Consider the following 19,178-nt stretch of genomic DNA (forward strand, 5'->3'; position numbering starts at 1 on the left):
GCTCCTGATCTTGGAGGAAATACTTTCAGCTTTTCACTGTTGAGTATAATGTTAGGTGTAGGTTTGTGGTATATGGCCTTTATTATGTTGCAGTATGTTCCCTCTATGCCCACTTTCTGGAGAGTTTTTAGCATAAATTGTTGAATTTTCTCAAAAGCTTTTTCTGCAACTATTGAGATGAACCTATCGTTTTTATTTTTCAATTTGTTGATGTGGTGTATCACACTAATTGATTTGGGGATATTGAAAACTTACATCCCTGGGATAAATCCCACTTGATCATGGTGTATGATCCTTTTAATGCATTGTTAATTTGGTTTGCTAGTATTTTGTTGAGGATTTTTGTGTGTTCATCAGTGATAACTGGGCTGTAATTTTCTTTTTTTGTGGTATCTATTTCTGATTTTGGTATCAGGGTGATGGTGACCTCATAGAATGAGTTTGGGAGTGTTCCGTCCTCTGCAATTTTTGGAATAGTTTCAGAAATGTTATAGGTGTTAACTCTTCTCTAATGTTTGATAGAATTTGCCTGTGAAGGCATCTGGTCCTGAGCTTTTGTTTGTTGGGAGTTTTTAAATCACAGTTTCAGTGCTTCTGATTGGTCTGTTTACTTTTTCTGTTTCTTCCTGGTTCAGTCTTGGGAGATTGTACCTTCCTAAGAATTTGTCCATTTCTTCTAGGTTGTCCATTTTATAGGCATAGAAACACATATTTCTATGGTGTAAGTTGTAACTTAGTCTTTTTTCATTTCTAATTTATTGACTTGAGCCCTCTTTTGTTCTTGATGAGTCTGGCTAAAGCTTTCCCAATTTTATTTATATTTTCAAAGAACCAGCTTTTAGTTTCATTGATCTTTTCTATTGTTTTCTTCATCTCTATTTCATTTATTTCTGCTCTGAACCTTATGATTGCTTTCCTTCTACTAACTTTGGGTTTTGTTTGTTCTTCTTTCTCTAGTTGCTTTACGGGTAAGGCTAGGTTGTTTGAGATTTTTCTTGTTTCCTGAGGTAATACTGTATTGCTATAAACTTCCATCTTGGAACTGCTTTTGCTGTGTCCCATAGGGTTTGGATCATTGTGCTTTCATTTTCGTTTCTCTCTAGGTATTTTTTGATTTCCTCTTTGATTTCTTCAGTGATCCATTGGTTGTTTAGTAGCATATAGTTTAGCCTCCACATGTTTGTGTTTTTTACAGTATTTTTTCCTGTAATTGATTTCTAAACCCTTGGTGTTGTGATCAGAAAAGATGCTTGATATGATTTGATTTTCTTAAATTTACCAAGGCTCACTTTGTGGCCCAGCATGTGATCAATCCTGGAGAATGTTCCACATGCACTTGAGAAAACTGTGTATTCTGCTGCTTTTGGATGGAATGCTCTATAAATACGAATTAAATCCATCTGGTCTATTTTGTCATTTAAGGCCTGTGTTTCCTTCTCAATTTTCTGTATGGAGAAAGTGGGATGTTAAAGTTCTGCACTATTATTATGTTCCTGTTGATTTCTCCTTTTATGGCTGTTAGTATTTGCCTTATATATTGAGGTGCATATATATTTGCAATTGTTATATCTTCTTCTTGGATTGATTCCCTTGATCATTATGTAGTATCCTTCTTTGTCTCTTATAACAGTCTTCAAAGTTTATTTTGTCTGATATGAATATTGCTATTCCAGCTTTCTTTTGATTTCCATTTGTATGGAATATCTTTTTCTATCCCATCACTTTCAGTCTCTACATGTCCCTACATCTGAAGTGGGTCTCTTGTAGGCAGCATATATACAGGTCTTGTTTTTGTATCCATTCAGCCAGTCTGTGTCTTTTGGTTGGAGCATTTTATCCATTTACATTTAAGGTAATTATTGATATGTATGTTCTTATGGCCATTTTGTTTTGGATTTGTTTTTGTAGGTCTTTTTTATTCCCATTTTCTTTTGTTCTCTTGTGATTTTATGACTATCTTTGGTGTTGTATTTTGATTCTTTTTTCTTTATCTATTGTAGATTTTCAGTTTGCAGTTACCATGAGGTTTTGATATAGCAGTCTGTATATAGACAAGATTATTTTAAGTTGCTGATCTTTAATTTCAAATGCATATCCAATATCCTGCATTTGTTCTCTCCTCACAATTGCTGGGTTTGATATCATATTTGCATGTGGATGATTTCCTACCTTTACTGTATGTTTGCTGATGAGTTTTTCCATTTGTAATTTTATTGTTTCTAGTTGTGGCCTTTTCTGCCTAGAGAAGTTCCTTTACCATTTGTTGCAAAGCTCATCTTGTGGTGCTGAATTCTCTTAGCTTTCACTTGCCTGTCAAACTTTTGATTTTTCTGTCAAATATGAATGAGAGCCTTCCTGGATAGAGTATTCTTGGGTATAGGTTCTTCCCTTTCATCACTTTAAATATATCATGCCATTCCCTTCCGGCCTGTAGAGTTTCTTCCTAGGAATCAGCTGATCACCTTATGGGAGTTCCCTTGTATGTTATTTGTTGCTTTTCCCTTGTTGCTTTTAATAGTTTTTTCTTTGTCTTTAATTTTTGTCAGTTTGATTATTATGCGTCTCAGCATGTTCCTTCTTGGGGTTATTCTGCCTAGGACTTTCTGCACTTCCTGGACTTGGGTGACTGTTTCCTTTCCCATGTTAGGGAAGTTTTCAGCTATTCTCTCTTCAAATCTTTTCTCAGGTCCTTTCTCTCTCTCTGCTTCTGGGACCCTTATAATGCAAATGTTGGTGTGTTTAATGTTGTCCCAGAGGTCTCTTAAACTGTCCCCCATTCTTTTCATTCTTATTTCTGTATTCTATTCTGTGGCAGTGATTTTTACCATTCTGTCTTCTAGCTCACTTATCCATTCTTCTGCCTCATTTATGCTGCTCTTGATTGCTTCTAATGTATTTCTCATTTCAGTTATTGTATTGTGCATCTCTCTTTGTTTGTTCTTTACTTTCTCTAGGTCTTTGTTAAATATTTCTTGTATCTTCTCAATCTGTGCCTTGTCTTTCTGAGATCTTGGATCATCTTTACTGTCATTACTCTGAATTTTGTTTTGCATAGATTGCCTCTTTCCACTTCACTTATTTGTTCTTTGAGGTTTTATCTTGTTCCTTCATCTGGACTATATTTTTTTGCTATCTCATTTTGTCTAACTTTCTGTGATTACAGTTTCCATTTCATAGGGTGCAATGGTGTGGTTCCTCTTGCTTCTGATGTCTACCCCTTGGTGAGTGAAGCTGGTCTAGAGACTTGTGCAGGCCTCCTGGTGGGAGGGACTGGTGCTTGCCCACTGGTGGGTGGAGCTGGGTCTTGTCCCTCTGGTGGGCAGGGCCGTGTCAGCAGGTGTGTTTAGAGGCAGGTTGTGGGCTAAGGACGACTTTAGGAAGCCTGTCTGCTGATGGGTGGGCTGTGTTCCTGCCCTGTTGATTGTTTGGCCTGAGGCATCCCAGCACTGGAGCATACAAGCTGTTGGGTGGGTCCAGGTCTTGGTACTAATGTCCCAAGCAAGATGTGAACTTTCTGATGAGTATTTCCAGATATGTTTGCTACCAGCTTTTATGTTCAAAGAGAGAACCACAGCCACCCCCCACCTTCCCAGGTGACCCTCGGACAGCAGTTAGGTCTGGCCCAGGCTCCTATGAAGTCACTGCTTTTTCCCTGGGACCTGCTGCACATGAGGCCTTGTGTGCACCCTCCAAGAGTAGTGTTTCTACTTTCCCCAGTCCTTTGAGTTCCTGCAATCAAGCCCCACTGGCCTTCATGCTCCTCCTCCTGAGGTCAGACCCCCAGGCTGGGGAGTCTGACTTGGGGCTCAGAACTCTCACTCCTGTGGGGAACCTCTGCAATATAATTATTCTTCAGTTTGTGGGTCATCCAACTGGCATGTATGGGATTTTATTTTATCACAGATGCACCCCTCCTATCATCTTGTTGTGGGTTCTTTTTTGTCTTTGGATGTAGAATATCTTTTTTGGTAGGTTCCAGTCTTTTTTGTCGATGGTTGTTCAGCAGATAGTTGTGATTTTGGTGTTCTCATGAGAGGAGTTGAGCTCAAGTCCTTCTACTTCCCCATCTTGTCTCCAACCTCTGTCCCTTTCCCTCTTAAATAAAATCTTCACATATGTAGCAATCCCTAAGTAAAATTACAAGTAAAATGTATAGCATATAACTTAGGTAATTACATAATTATGCATGTATATGCTTTATATAATTTCATAATATGTAATTTTCTTCAACTTGCTTTTTTGCACTCAACATTGTTTCTATGATTCATCTATTGTGTTCCAGTAGGTATAGGTCACTCATTTTCACAGCTATATAGCATTCTATTATATGTGACTATGCCATAATCAATTTATCCAGTTTCTTTTTGGTCAATGCTTCTGTTACCTGATTTTTTAATTGTTTTAATTATTATTGTCATTTATACAATTCTTATACTTTTGGGACTCATGTGCAAGTTTCTCTAGGTTTTTGTTTCTGGGAGTAAAATTCCTCAGTTACAGGTACATTCATGTTTAGATTTACAAAATGATTGTTTTTCAAATTAGATGTTTCAATTATATGTCCCCTGAAGCCGTATATATATATTTTTATCACTCTGCTTCCTTGCCAGCAATTGATATCAGAATTCAATTTTTTTAATAGAAATAAAATATATTTCATTGTGACATTAATTTGCACTTCTCTGATTACTAATGAGGCTGAATCATTAGTATTTTCTCTCATTTGAAATGCCTGTTTGGTCATTTATGAGGTTGTTGGTTTGTGTGTGTATGTGTGTGTGTTTTGTTTATGGGAGAAGGGTAGTTCCTTTGCATGTTGCTTCATAAGCATAACTATACTTAATGGATACTAATCCTTTGTTGAACTATATGTTGCAAATAATTTGTGGTATGGACTCTATTTTCTTTATGGTGGCTTTTTTTTTTTTGGTGGTACTCGGACCTCTCACTGCTGTGGCCTCTCCCATTGCGGAGCATAGGCTCCGGACACACAGGCTCAGCAGCCACGGGCCCAGCCGCTCTGCGGCATGCGGAATCCTCCCAGACCAGGGCACAAACCCGCGTCCCCCGCATCAGCAGGCGGACTCCCAACTACTGCGCCACCAGGTAAGCCCTATGGTGGCTTTTGATAAAGAGAAGTTTTTCTATTATAATTGAGTTTAGCAATAATTTTTCATTTAATGTTGACATTTATCCTATTCTGTGATCATAGAAATTATCTTCTAAATTTTCTTCTGAAAGTCTAAATAATTTGATTCCAAAGGGAAACTTTTTAGTCAACCTGGAATTTATATATATTTATTATATAAACAAAAAAATAATTTTATTTTTTTTTAACATAGCTCCTTTCTCCAGTGATATCACCTTTGCCATTATCAAGTACTATTAAGCTGTTTTGGGGCTTTGCTTTCTAATCTATTGAATATTCTATACCAATGGCCAATTGGTCTCTCCCTGAATAAATATCACATTTTATTCATTGGCATAGCTTTATAATAAAGCTTGGTATCTGGCAGCACAATTTTTCCCACCTTATTCTTCTTCAGTTATGCGTTACCTGTTATTGGGACTTTGCTTTTTCAAGTAAGTTTTAGAATTAACTCATTTCCTCAAAAATCCTGTTAAATTTTGATTAAATATATAGTGAAATTTAAGAACTTTATTATATTGAGTTATCCGCTCCTGCCATCTATGAACATGGTATATTTCTTTTTATATTTCTGTGTTCTAAAAATACCTTTCAATAAAATTAAGTTTTTGTTCCTTAGCTTTTTGCAAATCATTTTTTAAAATATCTATTTCATTGTATTTTTATATTATTAATATATATTTTAAGTTATGCTGTAAAATTGTAGCTGGTGTATATTAACACATTAATTTTTAAATATTATATTCAGGCACTTTGATAAGTATTCATTCTAATATTTTGTTGGTATAGTCTTTGGGTTTCCATGTAGACAATTATATCATTTGTTAATAGTGACATTTTAGTTTTTTTCCATATTTGTTTTAACTCTTGTCTTACAAACTGTATAGCACCTCCAGTACATATGGCTACTAAGCACCAGAAATGTAGCTAGTATGAGTGAGCAACTGAATTTTTAACTTAATTTTATTAAGTTTAAATAGTAATTTGTGGCTAATAGATACTGTATTGGACTGTGTAGATCTATCAATTGTATTTTTATTGTTTTTTTAACAAAAGTTGTTCATCATTTAACAAAGAAGTTATCAGTTTTTTATTTTTACATTTTTTAGATTAATTTACATGTTTAACAGTTTCTTTGATCAATATTTCTTCCATTTCATAACTTATATCTAGAAACTTTCTTTCCTTATTTAAGTACATCTTTTAGAATGTACATTAGTAAATGTTTGTTGGTGGTAAACTCAGTTTTTCTTTTTGTAAATCTTTATTAAAATAATAACCTTGAGAAAAGAATTTTTTTAACACAATTCGTTCATAATTATGTCTCCCAATATTTTGAAGATATTGCTCTAAGGACTTTTGACTTCCCTTTAAGTTGTTCAGAAGTATACTGTTTGTTAGACTAAATTTTCTTCATTATAGTTCTGTTTTTTCCCTCTGGGTGACTTTCAGATACTTTTATTGTGGGTGTTCTGAAGTTTTATGTTTTACATATAGATTTTCCTGTGATTATTATGGTTCTGTCTATCATAATTCTCATAAGGCTCTCATGTTCATAAGACTCAGCAATTCTCAGCCCAATTCTCAATTATTCCATTATTGCCTCTCTCTATTATTTTCTCAAGGACTACAATTAAATGGAGTTTGACCTTCTTGTGTTTATTCTGTCTTCAGTGATTCTTAACCTTTCTTTTATATTTTCATGCCCTCATCTCTCAACTGCAAATTCTTTAGTTCTTGCTTCTAGTTCATTGTCTCTTTAGCTGTGTCTAATATGTTATTTAATATAGCGATTGAGCTTTTAACTTCAGTAACTATTTTTTATTTATAAAGCTTCTATTTGATCCTTAATTACAATCTGCTTGGTCATTTTTAATAATTTCTTGTTTCTTACTGATTTTTACTGTTTCTTAAAATTTTTAGACTTTTATAACATTATTTTATATTTTCTGTCAGCTAATTTTAATATCTCCAGGTTTTGACAGTTTTATTTTTTGTTGTTTCTCATGACTTTCACTCATGAAGCCTATTCTATTTATTGTTAAGTGATTTTTTAAAAAAACTGTAAGTCTTATTTTAATTACACAACTTTGGAGAATTCTGAAGGTCTAATGTAGTGTGGCTTTCTGCCACAGAAGATTTGCATTTGCTTCACTGAGCCAAAGGTATGTATACCTACAACCACTTTAGCTCCTGTGGAACATCCTGCCTTAATATTCAGCATTCCTACCTTGCAGAGAATGGCTTAGGTGTTTCCTGAGCCCAGGACTGCTATTAGAATTGGGGAAGCTTGACTTTTGTATTTGTTTCCTGGCACTATTCAGGGTTTAGCTTCCTGTTCTTTTTATTCTTCCCCCACATATCTTTTCTCTTCCTTATCTTAACCTTTGGAGATTTTCTATGTTTGTTTGTTTTTGTGCTCAACTCTAATTTAAAAAACAAGTATGTTGTATTATACAGGATCAACCTGCATTGCCATAGGAGGACCATTTGGAACATCTATCCTATCCTGCTAACATCAAAAGTCAGTGCATGGCTTTTATTTGATAGCAAATAGGCTTCTTTTAGAGCCCTACAGCATTTCTGGATTAGAGAGTGCTTATTATAGAGCTTCTAGCAGTGGGATTAAATTGATTCACTTTATTTTCCCTGTATTCCAGACTTTTTTGAGCTTCATAAAAATCCAATTATGTCATCAGATCATTAAACTGATTATTTTACTAAAATATGAGCAAAATACTAAATTATATATGAAAAGCAGACATAGGTTTCACACTTATGGTCTTCCTTGGGAAAATAGTTTCCAAAAAGGTTGTAGATATACTTTTAAAAAATATTTCTCAATTTTATCCTTCTGGTCCATATTGTCTAAGATTACAGAGAAAGACAACTCATGGAAAGAGTACTAAATTTGGGGTCAGAGTAATGACTAATTTCAGGTTAGACACTATGCATATGATTTTCAATGATGTAATTAACTTCTGTGTACCTGTAGTTCCTCATTTGTATAATGGAGATAATTTCTATTTCACAGTTATTATAAGAATTAAAGCCAACAAAATAGTACATGTGGAATTACCTATGACAATTTCCAGTGAGGAGAGCAGAATATGCCACCCCCAAATATTTCTCTTTGACATAAAAATTATCTTGACCTGGTTATTTTTAAGACACAAGAGAAGCTCTGAAAATTGAGTAGAAGTTGTCTGTTTTATAAGCAACATGCACATTTATAAGGGAAATGTCCATTTATAAGGGTGTCTCCCTTTCTGTACCAGGCAGAGAAGGATCACTAAATCTCTAGACACTCTTATTCAATGGAAAAGGCAACTATACCCCTATTTATTTTGCTTTGCCTGATAACCTTCCATAACTGGCTTATTCCTTCCTTTCCCAACATCTTCCTTTGTCTTGAGCTGGTATGTAAGGTGTGGTTTGGACCATTTTGGGGAGTTACTCAGTTTTCCATGTTATTAAACTTCTGTTTTTCTCCTGTTAATCTGTCTTTTAGTACAGGGGGTCTCAACCAAGAACCTAGAAGTGTAGAGGGAAAATTAGTTTTCCTCCCCACCAGTTTGGCGACCCATGATGGGACCTGCTGAGACACCATACTCACTCCAGAGCCTGCAGATGGGATTCTGGAAGACTGGTAGAAACTGGCAAAAAGTAAAGCTTCTTACCAAAGTCAGCTCTCCCAAATCTCTCTCTCTATGCCCAGTTTAAAGGAGAAGGTAAAAAGTTATTGTCCCTTCCTTTCTAAATTTAGATTAGCAGGAAAAAATATTCGTGTGAACTAGTTTCTTGCGTATAGAAACTGGTAAAGATTTTTGTTATTGCTCTTGTTTTCTCTTTCCTCCCAGAAATGGTTATTGTTTTATCTCTGTCTTTTGTGTCCTTTGTTTTAAGGAGGAGAATCATGGGCAAGATGACATTTTCCTTTTGTCTAATTTTATGTTTTGAGAGCTTGGCTTTGTGGCCAGTGAGGATATTCTCTCTGCCAGCTAAAACAGTCTGAGGGTCCATGACATGAACTGACTAGCCACCTTCTCTTTGTCCACTAGGGCTGGCTCACAGGGAATTTGTCTTAAGGGGTCCTGGTCCATAAAGGGCCTTTGTCATCTCAGCCTTTATTGTCTCATTAGTGCTGAAAAGTCCCATTCCAATTGTACATGCCCAGTGTCACAGATTAGCAGGTCTGTAAGTAGAGGCATTTCATGTTCTGGGAGACCAAAGACGCTGTTTTCCCTCGCACCTTTCTTAATACCTGAGGCAGTGACGGTCTCTTTGCTTTCTTAGGCCAACTCTGGGAGTGAACATTTTGGATTATGGGGGCTGCATCTTCTGCACTATCTTTTGCAATGCCTTTTGTGTCCCTAGTTAAGTCAATAAAAGGCTTATTGGTTTGAGTCACTACTGAGATAAATATATTGAGGATTCTACTTGTCAATGGCCAGATGAGGGATCTTTTGAACTGGAAAAACTTCTATATTTGAAAAAAGTTGTAAACAACTGTCTTATTGATACCTATGGAAAGATAACGTTGAAAAGAAGACACAAATGAGTATGGCATCTAGCCTTAGGGATTTCCTTAACAAGATGAAATTATATAAGTCCCCCGTTTTCTTACTTCCAGTTTCAAAAGATCCTACCGAATGTATAGAAGAGTTGAAAAGATCAGTGGACATTCACATTGCTACTTACAGGGGACCTTGAATGGCTGCTAAGGGGTGTTCTTTCATTATATTACTGTAGTCAACAGAAAAGCCAGACGGCCCCCTGGGGAAAACACCTCTTACAGAGGTAACAGATGAACAGAATTTCTCCCAGGCCCTCTTACACATGAACAGGAAATGGCTCAGCCGGAGGTTGATGTTAAGAAGCTGACAGAAGCAATAGCAGAGCTTTTCATCCTAAGGTGAACTGGTTGAGGTTGAGTCGAACACGCAGAAAAAAAGGTAAGCATTTATACAGACTTTACCAAAGCATACCACATTAAACCCTGAAGTTCCAAAACATAGGATTCTTTTGATTTCCATCTTGGTTGGAAATCTTGTTGATATAAAAGAAGGAAATTGAAGATAATGTATTTGGATGGGCAGACCGTGATATAATTCAGACCACAATCCAATTCCTTGAGGAATTAAGAACAATTGCTTTGTCTTTAAAATCTTTACAAAACCAGAAACGTAGCTCTAGAAAAAATTCAAAGTCCACCTATCCTTACCAATCCCCAAATCTCCCCAATTGATCTCCAAATGCGTGCAGATATTGTAAAAGACTAGGACACTGGAAACAGAATTGTCCTGCACTTGAGAAAAAGGAAAAATTTTTCCCTAGGCCTCTAATCCTCAAAATTTCATCTTGGGGAAAACTTGTACACTTTCTCTGTGCCTACCTCGTCTTCTCCAGGAGCTGAGAGCCATTTCTCTGAAATGCAAACTTCAGGTAAATCATTCTCATCTAGAGGGGACAAGAAGCTATTTAGAAATTGGGCAGATAAGCAATCTTAAGTGTCTTCTCCACAAATATTAGTAAAAAAGCTTCAGCCATCTGAGCAGGTAAACTTATTCCATCTGCCAGAAACACAATTTGGATCCAATTGTTTTTTGTTTTTGTTTTAAAATAAATTAGTGAGTTTTGTATTGTACCTGACTCATGGCTAAAAGTTTAGAATAAAAGCCATACTATTTCTCTTTGTATCTCTCTATATGATCATGTGTGTCTATATAGGTATGTTGTAGATGTCTTATTTTTCTGTCTCTAGATGGTACTGTCAAAATTAATTTGTAAAAACTATTCGGTTGGCTTGAAGGAAAACGCTGTATGGATTGGGTATTCCAAAACTCACAGAAATACAGAAACTAATGTTTTTCAAGTACATGTGATCTGGAATAATATTTGGTAAATGAAAGCTAGTTGAAGTTTGTTGGTTTAATTAAAATAGAAATGTCTTCAGTATTATTAGCATTAAATATAATGCAGAGGTGCAACTTTTATTCTACCTGGGTTTACTACTCAGCTAAGCTCATGTTATGTCTGTTACAAAAATTGTCAGCAAGAGAAAAATAAGATGATGGTTAATTTTGCTAATATTTTATGAAACTTTCGTAAAGAATCAAAATATGATTATTAATAACAAATGAAATAGTTGAAGGTAGACTAGACGTTTATAAATAAACTTTTCAACAATGATGAGGTTTTATAAGATATGTCTCCTTTAAAATCTTTTAAGCTTCCAAAGTCTTTTTAGCAACTTGATACCTTAACATTTTGCTAAAGTAAAGGATACAAATTCATTGAAATCTACATCATTTCTAAATAAGAAAATTTCACATTAGTACCTCTGTAATAAAAAAAGGTAGATACACCAAAAATGTTTGGGTCTATTAGTAAACATGTCTCATGCCACATTGAAAAACTGTACTATAAAAAAGGCATATAATTCTAGACATTATGAAATGTATTCACAAATTTAGCAATCTAAAGAACACTGTTGTAACAAGCCATTCACAATTGCTTACTTCTGAGTTTTCACTAGCAATTAAGGTTTCTACAGGTTAAGAATTCTAATGTAATTAAAACTACTAGCAATAGTAAGAGAAACTATTCCATCTTTGTATGCAGGGAAAGTAGGGTATGTTATTGGGTAACAAAGTATGAGATAAGGAGATGCATTTTTGTTCAGGGCAATGAAAGAATTTTGTCTTCAAAAACAACCAGCTACTTCAGAATGGAAAAGATGAGAATAAATAACAATCTAAATGGATAGTAAAAGTTCTGAAGAGAGAATCTTGTGTTGTTAAGCTGGATAAAATTGAATTGTTATAAGGATTTTTAAAATAAGCTTTAATATCAATATTGTACTTATGTAAAACTAAAACTTAATTTTCTTTCACTAAATACCTAATTGCTTTCACCATATAGGTCTAACTTTGGGAGCCCACCTGCAAGACTGCCTCCTGAAATGAGACACAACTGTTTAACCTAACCATTTCAAGACTAATACTGGTTCAATGAGCTAGATATGGAGCAGTCTTTCAACTCAGCTTCTGTACTATGAAATTCCTTGGAGAAATTTCAACAGCTGGGCTGGAGGTGAACAGAATATGCCACCCTGAAATATGCCTCTTTGGCATATGGATTTTCTTGAGCTGGTTATTTTTAAGAAACAGCAGACACAGGAGAAGCTCTGAAAACCAGTAGAAGTTATGCTTTTGTATGAGACACTCACATTAATAAGGTAAACCTTTTATAAGGGAAGTCTCTTCCTCTGTACCAGGAAGAGAAGAATGACTAAATCTCTAGAAATTCTGATCAGTGGACAAGGTAACAACTTAAATTCACATGATAACCATTCCCTTGTTTACTGTGCTTTGCCTGGTAACCACATAACTGGCTTCTTTGCCCTACTCCCAACATCTTCTTTTGTCCTTAGCTGGAGATGGTATTTAAGGTAGTGACTTAGGCCATTTTGCGGAGTTAGTGTTTCTGGGTATTTCCTAGGTATATCTTCCATGTATACTCAGATTTCCATGGGTCTCTCCCAGGTATACATGTTGTTAAACTTCTATTTTTCTCCTATTAATCTGTCTTTTATTAGAGGGGTGTTTTAGCCAAAAACCTAGGAAGGCAGAGGGAAAATTATTTTCCCTCCCCTACGCAAGCACATAGTGGGTACTTAGACAGTATTATTTTTCCTTTCCTTCTCATGGCATCTTTGAGCTAAGATGGTTAAATGTATGATTTCAAAAAATATATCTTGAATTCTCATTGATACTTATTCACTTCTAGAGAGATCTATCAGCCTTATCTCTGTATTTAAGTTGAGAGTTAATTTTTAAAAAATAGAGCAGACTCTAACTCCTGCCTATACAAATTAAGCTACTTTCAAGAAATGGGAACTTAAGTCTGATTGTACTTAACAATATGAACAATGCTTATGTAACTTTAGTTAGGCAACATCTGGAGCTGATTTCCTAACTTTGATTAAGAGAACCAGCCTGATGAATCCCAGATGTTTAAACATGGCTGTGTTTCTTACACTCACTACATTATGAGAGTGAATACATGGAAGGAAGGGAAACATTTATAAGAACTAGGTGTCAAAGTGGCCAGGGTGTTGGCTTAGTTGCCGGGCGGGGGTGGGGGGTTGTCTTTCTAAATGAACATCCCCTTTAAAGTTTTATGCCTGTTATTAAGACAAAAGCCCAATCTTTGATAACCTCAATAGTATGGTATGTCATAATAGTTTGACTCATATTTATTCCTGCAGAAATATATTTTTGAGCATCTACTATATCTAAAGTCCTGTGGTTAGAAAGATAAATAATAAACATTCCCTGCCTTTGAGTCACTCAGTTTAGTGAAGGAGTCAGGCATGTGAACAGTAATTAGAATCAATTACAACTGCTGTATTGAAGGACTGAGTTCAGAATGTAACCAGGTCTTCCAAGGAAGATAGGATGGTTTCAAAGAGAAGGAAGCTTTCTATGCATTACTTCTATCAGTTGCATTTAGCTGTGCTAATATAATTCAGCTTCCATACAATTGTATGTTCCATTAGATCATGGGGCCATTTATGTGTCATAAAAATACATTAAAAACAGCGATTTTGAAACTGTACAACTATTTTGATAATCCAATCCAGTGTCACAGTGGTAAAAACATGATTATTAATCATGTTGACTTCCCATCATTTGGTAAAGCTTTTAGAAAAACAATATTTTAATCTTTCTTTCCCAAAAATTGTGCTTTTAAGTAAAAGAATGCTTTTGCCTTTTGCAATCTTTTTCTTACTCTAATGCATGCCCAGTGTTATGGACAGAAAAAGAAAATCAGAAATGTTCTGAGTTCAAAATTTCTTTAGAAGTGTTTTTTGGGAAAGGTGTAGTAGTTGTTTTGGGATATACTTTAGTTCTCATAAAACCTGCTCCATTTTTCCCCCCAAGGAAATATCAACTCTGGGTGAAAAGAAACAAAATGTGTACCCTAAGGAGAATAACCCAAATGCCCTATTGACAGCAATTTTGTAAAGAATTAAAATGCATTGTTATGCTTTCAGAGGTAGAGAGGGATTAAGTATAAAATATTAGCCTGATGACAGGAATAAAAAAGGCTACCTCATTCTTACACAAAGGTTTTCAGTAAAAATTCATGTCCCATCAGGCTCAAATGTACTTCAACTTCTTTCTTTACCCAGCTATGACTAGCAATTTCTTGCTTCTGTTCTGTATTCAGTGTCTCAGTACCTCTTTCTCTATCACCCATTGAACCTGAACTTCCCATTTACTCCTGTACATTCTTCCTCTGAATTAACCAATATTGTCCACTTTGACAAGTATACCAGAGAACCTCTACCAGTAGACCTGGGCTGTTCCCTCTTCTTCGACAGTCTCCTGAGCTTTCAGCTCTTCACCCAGCAAATGCCTACTTATCTTTCACAACCTGGTTTTAAGTATCAGTTCCCCAGAAAGGACTTCCCCACTCGTTCTAGGCTTGCTAAAATCCATTCACTACCGCATATGCCCACGTAACCATATCACATGATCTTCATCACATCTGTTTGCATGCTGAGTGTCTGTCTTTCTCACCTGATTGTAAGTTCCAGGAGAGCAGGACCTTTTTGTATTTATATCCATCATTGTATTTTCATCTCATTGCATTCATGCAGTAGATACCTGCAGCAAAGAAAACATTCAAAATCTTTGAAAATCTTTGAATGTAATATTTAATTTTTTTGCTTTAATATTGAAAAAGATTGAGTAATATGATGAAGTCATGTCACAAAGGAGCTCTTTGGTCCTCACCCCAATCTCAATTTGTTCTTACTTAAGCTCATTCAGTAAATGGTACCACTCAGCTGCTCAAGTGGAAAGTTTTGGTCATTTTGATTATCCTCTTTCCAGTTCCTTCTAATTATCCCACCACTGAATTATGCAAGATATATCTCAAAACATATTTCAAATCAATTGACTTCTCTTCATCTGTCCTGGTACTGCTATCACTATAATATTTCATGCTCTAATAATACCTTGCCTGATCTATCTAAAAGGTATGTGTTACCTTAGAGGCATCAATACACTGTTCTCTCTGGACCAACTTTCTCATAAATGATTACCTCTTGACCTTCAGGTCTCAGCTGAAACCTCACTTTTTCATGAAGATCTTCCCTTACCAATCTGACTGAGTGGGTTAATTTCTACCTTATTTGTTTTCTTCATGGTGCTCATCAGAATTTATAGTTATATAGTGAATTTTTTCTTGTTCAATAGCTACGTCAAGGGCAGGACTGTGTTATCCAGTATTTAGCCAGGTGTTGACTAGACAGGAAGATGCTTTTTTTTTTTTTTTTTCTGAATGAATAGAAGTTACATATATTAATTTGGTGAAGCTCTCTCTAAATATATTTTTTCAGTTTCTTAGGCACAGGGGCTGTGGCTTTTCATCACTCTTATTCTATATCTAGCATGCTTCTTTATATATATATATATATATATATATTATATATATATATATATAAGGAGTTCATACTTTTTAAATTAAATGTATATAAATAATGTTTTAGAGTCATCCAAAGAACTTGATGTCTTATTATATAAAGGTTGTCATTTATACTCTATATTAGAAAAGAAATTCAAGATGAATTGCATATCAAAGACAGTAAAACATCAATTACCAAAATCTAACTATATAACTTTTGTTCAGTAAGTATTAACACCTGGTGTGCAAGGTGCTATTGGCCTCTCTGAACAAGACAGAGACCATCTACTCAAGCAGTTTTATTATTGTAACTGGGGTGGCCCTTGCCTCAACATTTCAGGGGTGTTACTGTTGGGTTCCAATCCATCATGGGAACCTTACCTATTAGGAGTAGCAGCAAATCCCAAATGACTCCCTTCTCAGAGGTCCTGTGGTGTTAAACACTCAGAACCAGCCTCCCAGTGCTGCCCTTATGAATGAGTAAGTGCCTTAGATGAGCAATCTAATGTGCAGACCCTACGATCCCCAGGTATGCTAAGATCCATTCTCTCCTGAAGCTCCTGGGCAGGGTCACCAGGGACTTGTGAGCCCAGGGGCTAAGCAGGGTGCGCTGTTGAGGGCACTGACAGGTGCCCTGGAATGATGCCTCTTTAAAACCATTCTTATACTTCACAGGCCACAGGACAGCGTAAGGGAAGAAAAAGAATTTTTCTTCCACCCTTCTAAGTTCCTGACTGAGACCCTGCCCCCATAATGGAAGACAGATTAACAGGAGAAAAACAAACAGCAGTTTAGTAACATTCTTGATGGAAAAATTAATAGTTAAGAAAGAAATGGAAAATTTTATATGAGCCAACCTGAGGATTATAACCTGGAAAACAGTATTTCAGAAAAGCTCTGAGGACTGTTCTGCCCATTAGAGGTCAAAGCAGTTGTATACGTTTTGAGACAAAGGGTTATATTTCAAATGATGTATTGACACTTTACACAATCCAGGTCTACATGTACAAAGAAGCACATAGTGGGTCATGTGTCATCCTGGCCCATTAAAAGATTAAGAAGGAAGGTTATCTCCTAAGGAGTTGTAACCCTTTATGTGACTAAGAAGCAAGGAATGTTATCTCCTAAGCAGGTCTGGTTAATGCAGATGCACATGAGGCCCAAATAGGCAAAGCAATAATTTATATTTAAAATGTTTTCATCCTGCCATAAAATAGGAATTTTATTTCGTCAACATGTCTACCTCCTGTATACATGGGACATACCCAGAAAAACTGAATAAAACTACCAGAAATGGCCAAAGCTGCCATCTTAAATACCATCTCCAGCAAAAGACAAAAGAAAGACATTTTGAAGGGGAGGCCAGTTATGGGAGGTTACCAGGAAAAGCTTGGTAACAAGAGTAAGGGTTGCTATGCAGATTTAAGTTGTTGCCTTCTCCATTGGTAAGAATTTCTGGAGATTGAAAGTCCTCCTCCTGGGACAGAGAGGCAGACACCCCTACAACTGGAGATGGCCTTTATAAATGTAAATGTCCCTTTCCAAGGGGCAAGTTCTAGTCTGTTTTCAGAGATCCCCCTGTGTCTGCTCTTCCTCAAAAATCATGGGCTAAAAATAATCCTTATGCCAAAGAGGTATGTTTTGGAGTGGCGTATCCTGTTGCTCTTCAATAGCTTCAGAGGGTGGGTCACGATTGGGATGAGCATCTGCCAACTCTCCCAATCCTGGGGCTGCTCTTAGTTTAAACTAAGAAACATAAAAGGCTTTGTTCTGTTTTCTTTCCGAGGACAGGGGGGCTATCCAGTCACACCAATCTTCTTTAAGTAAAGCAACTTTTAGTGTTTCCAAGTGCTTTTCTCTCCTGAGGGTAGGAATACTGATTCGGTGATTGCAGAGTGCACCCCACCTCAGCCACCCACTCAGGCTCTTTTAAAAGAGCTGGACCCCATTTTTTCCCCCTTTAAAGCATCTTTCTTGCTGAGGCAGAAAGGGAAATGTTCCCAAGTTTAATCTGTTAGGACAATCCAAATATAGTAATACTATTAGACAAGATTAAATGTTTTCAGATATAAGGTAATGAATGATGCATGCTGAAGGGTACCAGGATACATCACCCCCAAATACTTCTCTGGCATATGGATTATTTTGAACTAAAAGTACATTGAGAACAAGCAGGAAAAGCTCTAGAAACAGGTACAAGTTTTCCTTTTATAAAGGAAATTTACATTTTTAAAGGAAATTTCTCTTCGTAGAGATGTCTCCCTCTCCAGTATCAGTAAAAGGCAACCATTCTGATTCTGGAGAAGATCACAGAAAAAGTAAGGCTGTCTGGGCTGATGGGGCACGCAGACAGGCCAGCTGTCTCTATCACTGTAAAAATGGTAGCCTCATAGCCAAGGAAAAAAACAATACCCTCTTAAGAAAGAGGCCATACAAGTAATCCAGCCGGTTTTAAATGGATTTCTAAAGTATGGACTAAGTAGACCCTGCAGGTCTCCTTATAATACTCCTATTCTTCTGGTCAAGAAACCTCATACCAATGAATACTGATTCATTCAGGATCTGTGAGCCATAAATGAAATAATTTAGGACATTCATCCTACAGTTCCAAACCCATACACCTTACTTAAGAACCATACCTGGAGATTATGATTACTTCACTGTATTAGATTTGAAAGATGTCTTTTTCTGTATTCCAGTAGAAAAGAAATTGCAGTTCCTATTTGCCTTTGAATGGCAAAACTCCAATTCCAAAACAACAAGTCAGTACTGCTGGATGGTGCTGCCACAAGGATTTAAAAATTCTCCCACCCTCTTCAACGAGACTTTGGCTAAAGACTTATGTGGATTATACGTGGATCAAGGTTGAGTAGAGGCCTTCCCTCTACTCACTGGAAAAAGCATCTGAAGTGACAAAAGCCCTTCTTAAGGACATTATTCCTAGGTACGGCCTTCCCTCTACTATTCAGAGTGACAATGGATCTGCTTTTGTCACAGAAATAACACGAAGAGTAAATAAAGCTTTAGGTGTAAAATGGAAACTTCATTCATCATGGAGACCCCAATCTACAGGAAAGGCCAAGAAGATGAATCACACCCTGAAGAAAACTCTCACCAAGCTATGAAGGAAACTCATCTAAAATGGGACAAGGTCTTGCCAATCGCTCTCCTCCATATACAATTGGCCCCTAGAAGCAGGCTAGGATTGAGCCCTTACAAAATTATATATGGGAGACAATTCTTAGCTCCTAAGAGTAAAGAAAGAAAAACGTTTCTCATGCAGGAGGTAAAAATTAAACAGTATGTACAACAGATTGACCAATTGTTAACTGCTACACATGAGTTTGTGTCCCAGAGGTCTCCCCCTCACCTGGAAGCTCCCTTGCATCCCTTCAAAGCACAATACTGGGTGCTGCTGGAAATGTGGAAAGAGCAAGGACTTGAGCAGCAGCTTGAAGAGAAATGGAAGGGACCCTATGACATTCTTCTTACTACTCATGCCTCTCTAAAATTGTATGGAGTAAAACCATGGGCACATCACACTAGAGAA

The 19,178-nt window shown here is 36.3% G+C and overlaps 1 long non-coding RNA gene across 1 annotated transcript in view; it reads right to left on the minus strand.

Annotated features, from left to right (window-relative positions):
* LOC136792883 (uncharacterized) overlaps positions 1-19,178 on the minus strand; it is a 131,323-nt gene that overhangs the window by 34,214 nt on the left and 77,931 nt on the right. The window contains exon 2 of the long non-coding RNA XR_010837460.1: positions 14,740-14,826. This is a non-coding gene — a long non-coding RNA (uncharacterized lncRNA). The remainder of the gene's footprint in view (positions 1-14,739; positions 14,827-19,178) is intronic.

Source organism: Kogia breviceps, chromosome 17, assembly GCF_026419965.1.
Source record: "Kogia breviceps isolate mKogBre1 chromosome 17, mKogBre1 haplotype 1, whole genome shotgun sequence".
NCBI classification, from domain to species: Eukaryota; Metazoa; Chordata; class Mammalia; order Artiodactyla; family Physeteridae; genus Kogia; species Kogia breviceps.